Raw genomic sequence first — 18,115 nt, forward strand, 5'->3', positions numbered from 1 at the left:
TGATGAAAGACGCAATAAAGTACGGCGGGCAAATCTAATATTACTCGAGCTGGTTTTGCAAAAACCGCTTCGAATTGAAAGGCGAGCCAGTGTGTTAAACTGTTTAGGCAACCTTTTACATCCTAGATAAGTTTTCGTGGCGTCTACTTCTCAATAATTCCTTAAACGTTTCAATTAACATACTTAAAACAGCAATTTTAAACTATTTTTATTAATATTTGACTAAAAGATACCCCCTAATTTAACAAGAATTATATATTTTTTATAAACCTTTAAAGAAATCACTCAGTACGAAATGAAATTCAAAGATGCGCGTGCGCATGGCTCGCATGCATTAGATCTAGGCTCAGCTTAGACCAGTCCTAGCACAGCCCTACGCCCCGCAGGCAAATATGAACGAATGTAAGTTGACTTAGAATAAGTATGTTCTGCAATCGAGAGTCGGCCAGTGTTAGATCATAATGTGTTGAAAGTGCATGCGCGCAACACTACCTCGCTAAACAATGAAAACGCACCGGCAATTTTCGAAAATTTCAAATTGAGATCGGGGAACGCTTAAGCTATTGAGACCGCGCCAGATATCGCCGAATTACTAGCTGTGCCGTGAATTGTGTTCGATTTTCGAAAATGTGACAATCAACCTATTTTTGAACCGGTTACTTTTTAAAGTGCAGAATTAGAACTGACGTGGCCGTTTCGGGTTAATTAAAAAAAATTCGCGATCGCCGGCGCGTGAAATTGGAAAAATGTAATAAGCGAGTTACGCAACGAAGAAATAAAAATTGTGGGCGTAAATTGACGATAACGATTTTGGCGCGCATTCTTTACCGCGTTTTTTCGTGTTCGTAGAAAATGTTTATGGACAAAGTTTACTGTGACTAAAGGTGGAAGTTAAACAATAAAGGTTTGTTTTAAATATTATGTACTAAATACTTTTTGTGTAAAAAATATTACATACTTTTTTGTTAAATACGTTTTAAACTACAGTTAGTTTATTTTCTAAAATTTTATTTGTAAGCTACCAATGATATTAAAAATAATAAAAAGAACAAAATTTTACGAACTCTCGCGTCCATTTTATAGTTCCAGCAAGTAATAAAACGTAAATTACATTTTCTTTAGCTTTACACTTTCTTCTCTAGGATTTATCTTTATATTATTATGATTTATTTGACCTTTTTTTTGTTATAGAATATTTAAAATTGTATTTAAATTTCCAAAGCAGACATTTTAATTTAAACTTCTAGTTGCGTGCTTTTTATTTGATTAAGAAAACTTACCTGTGAAAATTTTTACATGATTCAATTCAATTCTAGTGAATTCAGATTTTTAAAATATAGTAACTATTATTTAAGATTAAGTTTAAAAGTCTATAATTTAAAACTAAAATAAATATACGGTAAGTAAGAGAAATCGTAGAATAATTCTGGCACTTAATCTAATATCTTGTAAAGTAATTCTTGTATATTATCTATATATATAATTGGAATCTCGGAATCGGCTCCAACAATTTTCATGAAATTAAGTATAAAGGGGGTTTCGGAGGCGATAAATCGATCTAGCTAGGAATCATTTTTAGAAATTAATGTCATTTTATTCGTGTTTTATCGAGTACCGAGCAAAGTTCGGTCAAATAGCTAGTGCTCTTTATATGATATATTTTTTATTAAAATGTTGACTCACTGATAGACATTAGGTATTCGATAAAAAAACTAAGTTACGCTATAAAGTTTGTCAAAATAATTACTATACTAGACTTAATTCTACTCCGGAGGTAGGTAATTATAAAATCCGGGTTTCTAACGATTCTCCTTTGGTTAAATGTATACTTAAAATACGGCTTAGTTAATTAATGAGAATAAAAAAAGTAGAATAATAGCGAAATCAATAAATGGCTAGATGTAGAATAATGTAGATGATAATGATGAATGTAAAAAATAATTATACTAAAGGTGACTCACAGTATGTATCACATTAAACAAAAGACATTATTGCTTGATTATAAACCATGGATAGATAAAAATGTATGACTGCAAAACTTGGACAAGAAAATGCTGCGATTAAAAAAATAAGAACATTCAATAAAAAAGTAAGTATTTTATATTAACTTACTTTTCTTTCCAGCGGCCGTGGTCACGGATAGATAAAAGTAAAAAAAATGTTCTAGGATTTTTGCTGATAATATCCTATTTTAAAATATAAAACTACTCTATATTAACAAATTATATTGATAAAAAAAACTTCTACTTAATGATTTAAATAGTACTAAATGACGCCCGTAAATCCGTTAATTAAGCGGGAACCACAAATTTTCCGGGATTTATTTATTTATTTTATTTTAGATAGTTTGGGCGTCAAGAGGTTACAGACAGATACAGTTTCGCATTTATAATATTGGTATTGAAGTATATGGATACATTTAATGTAACTTTACTTGATTTTCTATTCCTCTGTTCTCCTAATTCTATTGCGTTCGTATTCTTCTCGTTGTTAAACAGTATTTTCTCATTCAGTTATCTACCATCAACTTGGAACGGTGTCAATCGGCATTTGCCATTTATTAGTTAGATCTTAGACTAGCCAGATAATAACAAAAGTTCAATTGCTTTTCCGAATGTAGGTCCCATTCTAATTATCTATCGGTTTATGTATTTACAATTGTCATTTATTTCATTGCATTGAGGTTTGATGTTCTAGGTCACATTAAAGTAGTAGTTATAGAATTAGAATTAGCCAGAATTTGGGAAGAAATGTTACGATAGTCTATAATATTATTTGAAAGGTTTTTTATTACAACTAAGTGTTTATAATATCAATTGAAAGCGTAGCTAATATATATAAAGAATGAAAATTCAAACGAAATGAAAATATAATTCACGGTATTTTCGCTCCGCATCAAAATACATTTATTTAAAATAGGTATTATTATAAAAACGTTGTAGATTTTTCCGTTTCACATTATGATATATTAAAATGAAAACTATAACACAATATGCATGAAGTATGACGAATTCTGCATAAGTAGTTGATAAATAAGTCATTACATAGTCGCTTATGCCTGAAAGCAGCTTTCATTTTACTAATGTTTATTCTTAGATGTTTTGTCCCTCTTTTCTTATGTTATACTTATGTCTCTCTTTTCTTATGTTATCCTCAGCATAAAAATATAGCGCGGAAGTATAGTATATATAATTGCGATTAGATCATACTAAATAATAGATTGTCTCATTTGAGTCTTCTGTGACTAGTTTGCTCAATAGCTTTATATAGGTCATCGCTCATGGCGTGGAATTCAATGTACAATGTCTTTTATGCCAATTAAACTGAAAAAAACTATCAAAAGATACTACTATTCCAGTCAAATAACATAATCCGAAACAATTTCTTCAGAAGCATTTGGGTGTACCTCAAGTGTGTATCTTTGTGCCTTTATATTTATTGTTCCTTTATAATGAAATTTCTATGGCTTCATATCAGAATAAGGTGTCATATGTAGTAATTGTAATTCCAGATTTTTTATGGACATAAGGCCATACTTATATTACAAATTCGAAGGTACTTCTATCTATCTGTAACATCTTCGCGCTATAAGCGCTGAATCGATTTTACTAAAATTTGGTGTTACTTTTGAGAGACGGGAAAGGATTAAGAATGCACCTGACCCTAACTTGACTACATACTTAAACTACATACTCAAAATCTGTAAGAAAACTGATTTTTCACACAAGCTTCAGTTTATGAAGTTTAAATGCTCAGGACGAAAACACGATTACTGAAAAAATGCTCGATAGTTTCTTTTTTACAAAAAACCTTGTTTTAGACACATTTTTGCTTGGATCTTCGAACTTTACTGTCTTTTATTTAATATTTTTTAATATCTAAAAAGGCATTGATAAAATCTAAATTTGCTCAAAATACTTTTTTCGTAATCATTATAGTTCGTCTTTTATTCATAGTATAACTAACTTGGCGATGATTCCGCGTCGTCTTTTTTCACCTGGCATATGAAGTGAGTGAGTGAGTGTGAAGAGAGAAGGACGATGTTTGATTTTTTGGGTCACTAGCCCTCTTAAGGATAGTTTTTATTGCGGAAAAAATGCGGTATAAATATATAATATAGTTTAATATAAGAAATGAATAGGAGCATAATAATTGTCGTTTTCTCTAACTCAATTACATCAGTAAGAGATGCTTAACGAGCGGCATCTAATGATGCTTTAAGAGCATTGAACACATGCCGACGGGTTTTTGTTTCACACCTTCTTAAGGATGTACTTTAGTATAAAATACGATATTAAAATACATCCATAAGAAATAAACCATCCTTATCACGAGTGCTCTGAGGAACTTCTCCTGCAACTTTTCGCCATCGTGCCACGCGAAAAAGATACCATCCTCATCACCTTGATGAGTGGCAGTGTTCCAGCGTGCGTTTTTCACGTAACGTATCTGCCACGCACTGTAAAACTCTACAACGAACTGTCGCCAGTAGTATTCCCGGACCTATACAATCGCAACCCTGGTAGTGAAAAGGCAATAGTTCATATAATGTCACAAAACTTCATTTAGGGGGCAAAAATTGTATGAAATTTTGTGCCTCGTATCGCCATTTTATTTGTAGCCAGTACTGTAGTAAAAAAATAGGATTTTAGTTTATTTTTTACATTATTTTAGTCAAACTATTTTGTGCATATTTTAGGCGATTGGAAAGTGGTTTTGGTAGTACGCCAGTTGCACAGTTTTGCTATTTTAAATAATATCTAAGTAAGTAATTATATCATTATATTTCTGTGTATGGATAACAGAATAATAACATTCATTTTCTCAGTCGATAATGTATACAATTTTTAATGCTAGTACACAACTAACATAATGACATACAAATAAATTGCACAATTATGAAACTTGTATTTAAATGTTTTCCATTATAAAGTAGTAAATGGAAAAACTACGTCTTGAGTGTGTATTTGTTATTATATATGGCGCCTTCTTAGTCTGACGTACTATTATAAAAGCTGTCGAGTAATATTGTTAAAATAGTATTTACCCCCTAAGGGGAAAATGCTTTACAATACAATTACAATAAAATGTTAGTTGCTCTATACACTAATTTTAAAATTGAATTAAAATTTTCTTGATATTTTAAACTGATTTTTTCGTCCACTCAATAGAACACAAAGTTTTAAATAACATGATATTTCAAATAAGCACTTGTCGTTTTTTTTGGAAACTTCATCAATTAATTCATAACAAAACCTTTTTGCTAGATTATTTAGCTCAAACTATATTATTATTATTAATTGACCCTATAGGATCAATTAATTATTAGAATATGCAGGTTCAGATTCGGGTTTTAAACTCTATTTTTGCTTACATTTCAGTTGTATATTAAGGAATGACAATTTAATAGATATTTGCAGTTGAAAATGCTAAAATAACTATTTCTAAAACAAACAAAATGATTGACGTGTGCATAAAACAATTATGTCGGTTGAATTGAAAATAATATTATTAGTTGAAATATTTTGTGACACAGAATACATTTGAAATGGAAATCGAATATGAAATAATATGCATTATTTATTTTATATAATACCGATGATATTTTGGTTTTATTTTACACTTTTTGCACAAAGTACAAGTACAGACTGAATGCCCTAGGCCTTAGGGCATTCTTTACCAATACCAGTGATCCATACATATTACATATAATATATTACCTACATAGGTAACAGAGACATCATTTATGTTTAAGATGTCTTCTTAAATCTGTTTTGAACATAATAATTATAATATATTATATATTATCATCGCTGTCAAATTTAGCTCTATACAAAGAAAACTCAGGTAAATATTATCGAACTTAAGAAAAAGTAACGCCATTTTAGATTGATTTTTTATTCAAAATCAACACAACTCTAACGTGGGATCATTTATCTGACTTTGACCACGCTTTCTTTCCTTGACTTGCCAATTGCCATGTCAAAGAGTTTTCGTTGTATGTGATAGCCGTTGAAAAAAGCTGTCCAAATTAAGACACATCATAGCATCCATATTCCATACTTCTATACTAATATTATAAATGCGAAAGTGTGTCTGTCTGTCTGTCTGTTACCTCTTCACGCCCAAACCGCTGAACCGATTTTGCTGAAATTTGGCATGGAGATACTTTGAGTCCCGGGAAAGGACATAGGATACTTTTTATCCCGGAATAATGTACGGTTCTCGCGAAATAAACAAATTTTGGCGCAACAGAGTTGCGGGCGTTATCTAGTTATAATCATCCATAAAGACTTTATAGCGGATTTACATTATTCCAATCCAGTGATCTAATCCAGTGCAGGATTACTACTGGAATAATGTAAAGTTGAATGCACTGAAATGCATTCCAGTATATACCGGTGCCCGTTTAAATTATACCAGTAGCAATCCAGCGCTGGATTGGATAACTGGATAGGAATATATACCGTAAACCGTAACGTAAACCGATATTTAGACGATAGAGTTTCTGAGACTGAACTAAACTTTTAAAAGTAGAGAGGTTTAAAGAACTACTCATAGAACAATAGATATTTCAAACTTTTCTAATTCTTAGTAAAAACGTTACAATGGACACTCTAGTTTGTAAACTAATGCTATGCATATAATAGTTGCTGTCAAGTGAATTTGTACGACGCAAAACTTCCAAATTCCACTTTTGGAATAAAAAATTAAAAAATAAAAATGAAATAAAAAATTTATACTTTTTTATTTCATTTTTATTTGTCTAACTGCTAGCAAATCCGCGTAAGGATTAATTTTTAATGTATTTGCTATTTGTTGCTTGTACAAATTATATAAAAATACATAGAAAGAAATAAGACACAGCAGGTACTGCTGATTCCTTCCAGCAGCCCAACGGAGAGATAATTGATAGAATCGAATAATAGGAAGCATTGTTTACTAAACCATAAATTAACTATGTACTTGAAAATTCAACTTTTTATTATTATGTACTAAACCATAAATTAACTACTCGAAAATTCAACTTTTTATTCGTAGGTATTTATTTATAATAAATGTTTTCTTGTTAGATATTTCTACGAACATAATCCCGCAAAATATACATTGCGATACACGACAATATGACACACAAGGCAGATGTCACCAACCTTTTGAATACCCTCTCAATATTATGTTGTTAGGTATTTTAACTCTTACAATTCCAATTTCATCAATATAAATAAAAATAATATTTTTAATTTTCTAAAGCTTATATAAGGGGGGAAACGGTACGAAAAATGGGTCGAATTCAACGTTTTAGCATTAAGTTTTTATTAAGTACTGAAAATATTGCGTAGCTTTTTTTTAATATTTTTGTTCCTAAAGCATGAAATAAATAATAATATTATACTTACTTTTTTTGAAATAAGATTTATAAGGTTATTGCGACTATTTTTATATATTTTTTTTTATATTATATAATATATTTATTATTTTGTATATTATAATATATGTATTTATGTCATGTATTTGTATTATATAATTATATTATTATAATTTTTTATTGTATGTGTATTACTATGTAGATTTCTAAAATTTATTCTGTGCACGTCCTATCTGATATTTCCCATCACATTTCTCTCCGTAGGACTGCTGGAAGAAATTTCTGTTAGAGATAAGCAGTTCCTGTTGTGTCGTTTTTCTTCTGTGTATATTTCGTGTTAAAAATGTATGTGTGCAATAAATAGTAAATAAAATAAATAAATAAATTATTTTCAAACTTATTATTTTAATTAAAAATTATGTTGCACAATACTAATTATCTACTTTGAAACTCCAGTTTTTTTTGTCACCGCTATTTTAAATGTTTACAGATAAAACATTATAATATAGCTACATTTCTACACTATCTTTCTTTATTTTCAGACGCCTTTGATTGTCAAACGCCACTGGTTTACAATCACTTACACAGGTCAAATGTTAACCAGAATTTAAAGTTCTGTAAAGGTTTTGTGCCTTGACTTTTAATACACCTATACGTTGCTTAATGTGTTTTTTGTACAAGATTCCAATTACCTTACGAGAATCTATTACAAAATTTTATTATATGTACCTAAATCTAATGTGTATATAAAATTCTCGTGTCACGGGGTGCGTAATTGAACTCTTCTGAAACGGCTCGACCGATTTTCGTGAACCTTAGCGAGCATATCGTAAGGGTTGAGATTCGGACAAAATATACTTTTTATATTGATAAGTCAATTTGTTGAATTAATAATAGAAAATTATTACAACTCGAGATTGACGGCGATCATTGTTTGTGTGACGGGATAGCGATGGACGTTGCCATGGTGACATTGGGCGAAAATCAAAATAATTTATACGGCAAAACAACGTTTGCCGGGGCAGCTAGTAAAATATAAAGTTAACTAAGCAAATTGTATGCTGCTATAAGAGCGTGTTTACATTATCCTTATCCAGTGATCCAAGCGCTGGATTTCTTCTGGAATAATCCCTGGTTTGGAATAATGTAAGCCGGCCATAAATTAAAATGTAAATAAAGAAACAAAAGAACATCGTAATCATATTTTCGAGTTTCTTACGCCGGTTCTTCTCGCCGGGTTAGTTCCCGAACCGGTGGTATTTTATGTAGATCAACGTTCTGAAAGTATTTTCTTAAAATCTATTCAGAAATAAAACAAATTTTATTCGTTTTTACTATTTTATCTTTTTTATTATGAAGGATTTTTCCCCTGGGGGAGTTAGATCGCAAGTTTATATGCCAAAAATACTTCTAACGCGGGCGAAGCCGCAGGCAAAAGCTACGTCTATAAACTTTGAACAAAGTGACTAAGGCAGTTGCATAAAATAAAACTGACCGACGAGTAAAAATATCGCCCAGTATTTTGCCATGGCAAAACGCCAATGTTTGTTTGTACCAAATATGCAATAAAAAAATAAGACTTTTATTCACAACATAGGTACAATTTTGTTGTTCGAGATATTTGTTCTAAAAGAAATATAGATTATCTAAAATAATTTTGAGAAAAAATGTTCTATACTTACCTACTAACATTTTTTGCAATTCAAACTTTTCTTTACGCATTTCACTCAGTTCCCTATCAGACTATCATGTTTACTTTTTTGCTACAATTTTAGGCAAAAACGTTACAGCATTTTTATCAAAATTGGAGTACCTAGGTAATTTTTTTACACTTGGATATTGTTTTTTTATATAAAAGGATAATAGTTTTTAACTGTACGTGTGTGTTCTGCCGATCACGCTAAAATCAGTTGGCAGTCCTGCCAAAAATCACAAAGGAGTGAAGAGCATCATAAACACTCTTAATATTGGTTATTGTTTTACATTTATCAACCATTGTTAGGACTTTGCCATTTACTATAACTATTTATAGAGAAACAGATTTAGATTACACTGGAGCCAAAATTCTTTTGGCTTTCACCTTGGTTTTTTTATTCAAAAAACTTTACTAAGTAGTGCTTATCTATTTTTCAATAAGTTTTCTAGTTCACGCATTTATTAAGATGATAACAGGTTAATATAAATTATGTATTTTAGGTGTTATAATCTATATCTATGACTATGAATTATTTTATTAAAATAAAAAAGTTTAAATTAAAAAAATACAAAATATTAATTATACTTACTGGAAAGGTTTATCTGAAATAAAATACTCAGATAACTATGACACCCTTATAATCAGTCCTTTCGAACTACAATCGTTTAAGTTATTGACAACACAGTTCGTGATAGATCACAAATATGAAAGGCCACGATTTTAAATCTGTTAAGTTGTACGGATATCTGTACTTTATTAAGTTACTTCGACTTATCTTAGATGTATATTCTATTAGAAATGCCTTTTAGTACAATCAACGATACCTAAAGTTGTATATATTTTTTATTTATTCTGTTCCAAAAAAATAAAGCGTCAAAATAAAATCTCCTTGGATTTATGACAGTCTTAAAAAGTATTTCAACTATCAAAACTATTTTGACTACTCTAACAAAAACTTTACCACAAAAATAGATTGTCGAAAAATGTTAACCAATCAGCTATTTCCTTACACTGTGTGTGTATGACATGTGTGGGTGTGTGTGTGGCCTCCACATTTTTACAGTATTACCATTGGTTACATTCTATATTAGCATAACTCGTAGGTATTCTATTAGGTTTGCGCGTAACATTCATCATCATCACAGTCAGCCTAACCACTTATAATTTTGCGATACTATACAGAGTGTAACAAAAATAAGTGGTAATACTTTAGGGTGTGTACGTGTTCCTTTTCGGGAAATTCGTGGCGTTGGGGCTCTTGCCCATACAAAAGTGAAAAAAATGGTCTTTCAGCGCTGCTACTTTCACAGTGAACTCTCTACAAGGAACACGTACACACCCTAAAGTATTATCACTTATTTTTGATACACACTGTATAACCACCAAATTTTATACACCAAACGTACAAAATACAAATATGTACGTACAAATATAATATTTTCTGATTAGTTGCTTGGGCTGTCCTCAGTCTTGAGAAAAAAAAAACGTTCAAGATACTTATTTATACTTGTCCTTGTCTGTTATGAGACTTTTCTGGCATATCAGACAAGAACATCGTTAATTATAACATCTGTATACAATGTGGTATCTTTTAATTAGTAAATCTGTCAAGGTTAAGCAAAATTGTGTTTCATAATCACCGTTTCCTTTGAAAATTTACAAGAAAATCATCCGTATTTTTTCGCGCAGAAAAGATGCGCTGCGCGTGAGCATGCGCTGGCGTTATTTTTGCATATCAACCTTGAATTTTAGTGGATATTTTTGTAATGCACCCACTGCACTTGGCTCCCGTCTTATTCGATTATAAAAACATCGCGAAATAACTAAAGACGTAAGCGACGTTTCCGTTAAAGAACGAAAACTATTGATACGAAATAGCTAACTCTATCATAATAATATAATAGGTAACATGACGTTTAATAATTAATAATATTATATAATTTATTGTGGTAAATAAAGGTATGATATATATATATTTTTATAATCATTTTACTTAATGGAAATTCTTTCATGCATCCGCGTCAGTAGAAAAAACTGGAAAAGACCTAGAAATTTAGATACTTATACTCTTAAGCTCATCGTTTTAAAGGCGGACCTAAGCCAAGCAACGATTGCGAAAAACAGAAAACAGCATTTCCCGTTTAATTTATACCAAGTCATTCGTCATAATCAAAATTAATTGCACCGCTCATATTTATCGCTAGATCAACTTATTCGCCGCCATGTTTTTTCACAAAAATAGTCCAGTAGTTGGCCCCGCCTAGACGAATAAATAAAATTTGAAAATAGAACTCGCTTCCTGCGATTCGGTTCTAAAATTAAATTTAAAAATGGCGGGCGTTCCATCCGGCGGCGGCAGCAAATTTGTGCATAAAATTGCATAGCGCATTACCGATCTAAACATCAAAAATAGAACGCGCTAGCTTTCAGCCGGGTGCACACATCCGGAAAAATATTATAGCTCTTTTTACTCTTTAGAGGCGTTGTGCACTTTTTTGGAACGAGTAAAAATTATTATCATGTAGTCAGCGCGTGCCAGGCCTTTGCATCCGGTAACACTTATGTATGGAAGTTTGATGCAGAATCTTTTTAGCGAAGTAACCACTCATTAAATATACTGTAGAGCGTAGGTACTAGTAAAATGATATGATTTAAAAGTCTATAATATTATGTTTGCCCAAGAACATAGGGCATTCTCGCAAAATAATCAGCCAAGTCCAAACTAATGAGCAGGTCAATTATATGTCTGGGACCAACTATGTGCGGGTCTCCTCACGATGTTTTCCTTCACCGTAGGAACTTCCGTACTATGTAACTACTCGAGATCAGAAAATATCTCATTGGTACATGCCTCCACCAGGGATCGAACTTGCGAGTGCGAACCAAATCTCTACCCACTCGGCCACGGAATAAATTCTAAGTAAGACCAGGTAAGATGGAGGAAGAGTAGAGTGGCTCAGCGTTAGAGAGGAAAATATGTGCCTCTCTCTTTCTAATGCGCAGCGAAAAAGTCTGCCCGGTTTTTTCGTTTCCTTTTATACCTCCACTCCCGGAGTGCAACCCGTTATTTTTTTACCTATTTCTTATTATTTTCCGGTGAATTTCAGTTTTTCGTGTAAAGTACAATAATCTTATTTACCTGTATGGTGAATCAGTAAAACATGATCTTAAGGCATAAACAATAACATAATACATTATTATGTAGAAGCTCTATGGAATTTTCAAATATATTAGATGGTCCCAAAATCTTGGTCATAATATAAACTCCACACTTGTTTAAGACATAATTATTTCGTACCCAAAGCAGAGCTCCGCCAGAGTTGGCTATCTCACCAAAAAGAGCTTTAACAATGACGCAATCCAACAGTCTGTATCGCGCCTTACAACGCCAGATTGCCTTCTTTCAACCAGTTTAAATAAACATCTGAGATAAAACCCAGGTCTTTCCACTGCATCCTAATTCTAGCTCACGTGGTAACCTTCGGATAATAGAATAAACTATAAAGGTTTAATGCTTCAGGCGTAATGCCAAATCGCTGAAATTAAAAAGTGCGATTAGAAAATGTACTGTAAGGCTAATAACACACTGCATAACATAATCAGGTAATTGAAAATATTAAATAAATAACTAAAAATGTTGACTGCCAACCATATTACTTTTTTGTGGAGATAAGTGATGCGCTTTTTTATGATGTTGGAGGAGTAAATGAAAATTTTCACTTAAGAAAGGAGTTTTTGGAAGTCGGAAAGAATACATATTGCCATGCGGATGGGATGCGAAATAACCGTCACCCTTTGGGGTATGAACTTTATTTTTTGTTTGTATTGATGTTAGCTATCCATTTTTGAAAAAAATATTCGTGAACGCGGAAAAACACAATGGCGGACAGTAGGTGGCCAGGCTCCATATAAAAATCTCCATACCCCTTTAATCACATTTCAATTTTTTGTGATAACTGGTGTAAATTAACAGTCTCACAAGTTGCACATTGCGATATTTATACGTGGGAGAGCCATGCTTCGGCACGAATGGGCCGGTTCGACCAGAGAAATACCACGTTCTCACAAAAAACCGGCGTCAAACAGCGTTTGCGCTGTGTTTCGCCGAGTGAGTGAGTTTACCGGAGGCCCAATCCCCTACCCTATTCCCTTCCCTACCCTCCCCTATTCCCTTCCCTTCCCTACCCTCCCCTATTACCCTACTCCCTTTTAAAAGGCCGGCAACGCACCTGCAGCTCTTCTGATGCTGCGAGTGTCCATGGGCGACGGAAGTTGTTTTCCATCAGGTGACCCGTTTGCTCGATTGCCCCCTTATTTCATAAAAAAAATATATATATGGCGTTAGTTTCCCAACCATCAGCCAAATTGACTACTACAAGAAAATTGCGTGTTAAAAATGAAGACTTAGGTACTATCAGAGAAGTTGATTCCTATGCAAATCGGGGACCTAAGTAGTTTGGTTGCGTTACGTCAAACCCAGCTGACAGATCACAATTAACATTGAATTGACATATTCGACCAAATAACGTTGGTCTGTCAATTGCATAGGACTCAACTTCCTCGATGGTACATTGTAAGTTTTCACCCTCTAACCTGTGAAACTCGCGGCATTGTGTTAACTGGCTACCGTTCTGTCGGTCAGTCATATTATTACCGTTTTTCTCCTGCTACTGCCACTTACAGTTTGCTATAACGACCAGTAAAGAACCGAAACAGTTAGTAATTTGAATTTGAAGTAAATATTTTTTTTGTTTTTTTAATGGGAACTAAAAATTAATCTCGTGTTTTGGATACGTAAAGTACCTAACCTAATCGTGATCCCCTTGCTCGTAATTCGCTACTTTGGATAGTGAACTGCGAAGTTAGATAATAATATCATAATATCTATGGACGCTTCACACCACGTCAGTCTGGCCCCGTGCTAAGTACCTGAAGGACTTGTGTTACAGGTACCAGACAACGGAAATATATTTAATACTTATATACTATACAGATATTTAAAATTTTTATTTTATGATACACATATTTAATACACATCCAAGACCCAGGAACTTTTGAAAAACTTTTTGTTCCGTCGGCGGGATTCGTACCCGCGACCCCCGGCCACAGAGGTCGTCAATAGATGTCAAAAATGTATGGGATATTTTGACATTACGCATCGCAAGCGCCATGTCATTTAGCGAAGCGTTACGTCAAACCCCATACGTTTTTGACATGGAAATTCATTGTCGAAACGAGTGAATGGAATGTGAATAAACATGAATCTGCTTATACCCAAAATTTCAGAAGTATCATTGGAAAAAGAGAGTCCTTTGTTAGAAGAAGCGGTGGAATACTCATACTACTAAGCGAACGCTTTTCATCTATCGCAAATAGGGAATGTTATTATTCGACAAATTTACTATTCGAATAATTCGAATATTTTACAAAAGTTTTCGAATAATTCGAATATTATTCGAATAATTAAAAAAAAATTAAAAATGCTGAAAATTTTGAATAAAAGTAACAAAAGCTCCGTACAACGATGTACAACCTATTTTGTTAATACTATGAAGTAAGAAATTCTTATTTTTAGTTTTATCAACATAAATCTTTGTAAATGACATAGTTAATTTTTATTGTTAAGACCCAATTTCACCAACCTATGTTTGTTAAATAATAACGAGGCATTACTAAACAGAGCTTAGAAAATTAAACAGACTGTTAAAATACTTATGTCCCACAGTAAAAATTTAACAGCGGATTAGTAAATGCAATGTTAAGTGAACAACGAGTGAACAACTATCAATTCGTTCATTCTTGTGGCGACGAAATTGCAATGTACAAGATTAATACGACATGTTTGCTGCAATGTGTCACTTTCTTCCATAGTAGTATAATAGTAGATAATGCGACCAAATTAAAATATCACTGATCGCATACATTTGTTACGCTATAATAGTTCTTCTTAATTTAACAGGTTAATAATTGTTATCTGTCAAAGCTGAAAACATGAATCATATACAAACTTTTATTTACATATTTCGGTTTGGTAATTTTTATACAAGTTAGTATGTTTGCAATGTCAAGGAAAATCCGAAGGCTGAATTTTTGACAAAGTGAAAATAAATAATTATTCATAACTATGAAAATAATTAATAATAAGGACGTAGCGGAAACATGGCGGAAAGACTCAAAAGTCAAAACAGATTCTTTTATTGATATTGCATATTATTTTTAGTCTTTGAAAGTTGTAATTTTGACTCATATATTTATTATTTGACAGCCTGTTAAATATTTATCGGACCTCCATAGCAGGAATTAAATTTAACACCGTGTTAGGTGATTTAACATGACATTAGGGCATGGTGGAACGCTCGATAGCTCTAACAGGTCATTAACTGATTTAACAAGCCATTCTTTATTTAACATTGCTTGATGAAACTGGGAACTAAACACTTTAAAAATGTATATTTTAAGGTTACAGCTAGATAATAAAAGAAAGGCTGTAAAGTGTAAACCGTTTTCGCTCGTAGCACCTTTTAATATTCTCATGCTTAGTCTTGCTAGGCAGCAGTTGAAATTAAATAATAATATGAATTATGATATATAGACGTAATGATATCTGTTGATCAATACTAAGTATTACTAAGCAAGCTCACCCGTCTTTTTGATATTTTCGATCCATGTTTACCTGGTCGGCTTCACCTGTGTCAACGTGGCTCGAAATTATAAAAAAGGGCCACTAGAAAACAAACACCACAACAAAGAAAAAAATTGCAACAAAGCCCAGGGGGAGGGTGAAACAATCGTAGAGCTGGTGACTTAATTAACTTGAAGTTTGATAACGCCAATAACATGATATTAAGGAGCCATCGACATTTTTTTGATACTGTACTAAATGTTTCAATTATCAGTCGAGGACTGCCGTGGTAAAGCTATTGAATAGCAAATTTTCATCAACTTGTCGAATCATAGATCACATATCGCGAGCTTCAAGCCAGAAGGGCGTATAAAAAATTATATTTTGCATTTTATAACTCTCAATATTGCACTTACATCTATTCCCTTCTTAAAAATCGAGTTTGTTCTATACAGTGTGTAACAAAAATAAGTGATAAAACTTTAGGGTGTGTACGTCTTCCTTGTAGAGAGTTCACTGTGAAAGTAGCAGTGCTGAAAGACGAAAAAAAATTTTCACCTTTGTATGGGCAAGGGCCCGAGCGTCACGAGTTTCCCCATACAAAAGTGAAAAAAAAAATGGTCTTTCAGTGCTGCTACTTTTACAGTGAACTCTCTACAAGGAACACGTACACACCCTAAAGTATTATCACTTTTTTTATTACATCCTTTATACACCCTTCTGGCGTAATGGGAATCGCAGTTCAAACGTTATGCGACAGCCAGGTGCCGCTTAGGGATTGATGGGTTAAAGCCCGTTATCACGGTAGACAAAAAAATTTGAGAAAGCTTGAAAGAAGTCAATGGATACAGATCGTGAGCGACCATTACTGACGATATCGAAATCCATGACTGAAAGGAGTTTATATCTTTATTTGCATGGCTTTAGACAAAAAAACGTCTGACACACAGTCAACGGCGACGATGAATGGTCGTATACTCATTAGTTAGACTACACAGACAGATTTATATATTATTATATTATTAAAGATGTAGAATATTCATAAATAATATTATTTTTCTGAAATAAACTCAATTCTGTTCTTATTCCATGTTAATTTTATGTTTGATAGCATTTTAAACTAAAATAAAAAATATTTTTACTATTCGAATTATTCGAAAAATAATTTGCCGAATATTCGAATAATAAAATCGACGAATATTCGAATAAAACGAGTATTCGAATATTCGAATAACATACTCTAATCGCAAATTAATAAATTTCAAGAAACATTAAATAATATTGATATTATTTATGTACAAACAATATCTTTAAATGTTATAAATGAATTAACATTTTGTTGGTAACGTTATCTTAATCGCAAACAGCTCTATAAGGTGATATTTAAAAGATAGATCGTTTAGGTGCGGCTGATTTTATTGTTATGTATTTAAATAGTTTATTGTTTTTGAAGTGAAACTTCTTTAAGATCCTGATATACCCGATGTAAGATACATGCGTATCTGCCTCCCCGTACTTCGGGGAGGCAGATATCTTGTGACAGCCATGGGACAGGCGTTTGACAGCAGATATTACACAATCATTTCTGCTGCAGAAATTGTGCAATGAAGAAATGTGAAAACAGCTGCAGTCTGACAAGCATTTTGTGCAGGTTTTCTATAATGACTATAGAGGTGCATATTCATCTATGGTCGCCCATGATTCATGTCGATTCTACAAGCTATAGACAGCTTTGCAGGCAATCTTGGTGATCCATCACGACCAACGTGAAGGGACCTTTAGCGTTATACAATAGGACAAAATTAATTTATTTTATCTTAATGTCTGTCGCTCGTTTCATTCTTGTAAAAGTATTCCTAGATTAGATAGGGCTATGGCCAGGAAGCATACAATTTAGACTATAAAGCTGGTTCACTCCCGCTTCTATGTTAGTTATTACTTAGTACCTATATATTACCCACATTATTTTGGCCAATTTTTAATTTTCAGTTAGGTTCAGAGTCCTTTTCATTTTGGTAACATAACGTCTCGAAGACTAGTGAACTGTATTCCAAATGTTTGACTATAGTTACAAAATACTTACTAATATTTTAAATGCCCATGTATATTTGTCTATCCGATACTTCGTCATGCATAGACTTAAAGCTTTAAATCGCTGGAAAGGACCTAGAATGGTTTTAATCCAAAAAATAATACGATTTCAACGGTATAAAGGAAATTTGGCAAAGAAAACTTGCGGCTAACTTCGGGAAAATATTTTTGAATTTAAAAAATAATAGCTTTCCACTCTAAAAGTTACAAAACTTCTAAGTTCTAAGGTCCAAATAAATGTACCTAACTAGGTACAAAATACCCGTTATAGATGTACTAAGATCGTCGAGTTATCTGCAAAATGGCTTCTAACGCCTAATAATGCCATTGTCTCGAACTG

The 18,115-nt window shown here is 32.5% G+C and overlaps 1 protein-coding gene across 5 annotated transcripts in view; it reads left to right on the forward strand.

Annotated features, from left to right (window-relative positions):
- Positions 1-446: 446 nt before the first annotated feature.
- The window catches only part of LOC121736415 (zinc finger protein 628-like), a 99,825-nt gene continuing 82,156 nt past the window's right edge, over positions 447-18,115 (forward strand). For all 5 annotated transcript variants that reach the window (XM_042127591.1, XM_042127589.1, XM_042127590.1 and 2 more), the window contains exon 1: positions 447-904. The gene's annotated coding sequence lies outside the window, so the exon portion shown is untranslated. The remainder of the gene's footprint in view (positions 905-18,115) is intronic.

The sequence above is a fragment of the Aricia agestis genome, chromosome 19 (genome assembly GCF_905147365.1).
Source record: "Aricia agestis chromosome 19, ilAriAges1.1, whole genome shotgun sequence".
Lineage (NCBI taxonomy): Eukaryota > Metazoa > Arthropoda > Insecta > Lepidoptera > Lycaenidae > Aricia > Aricia agestis.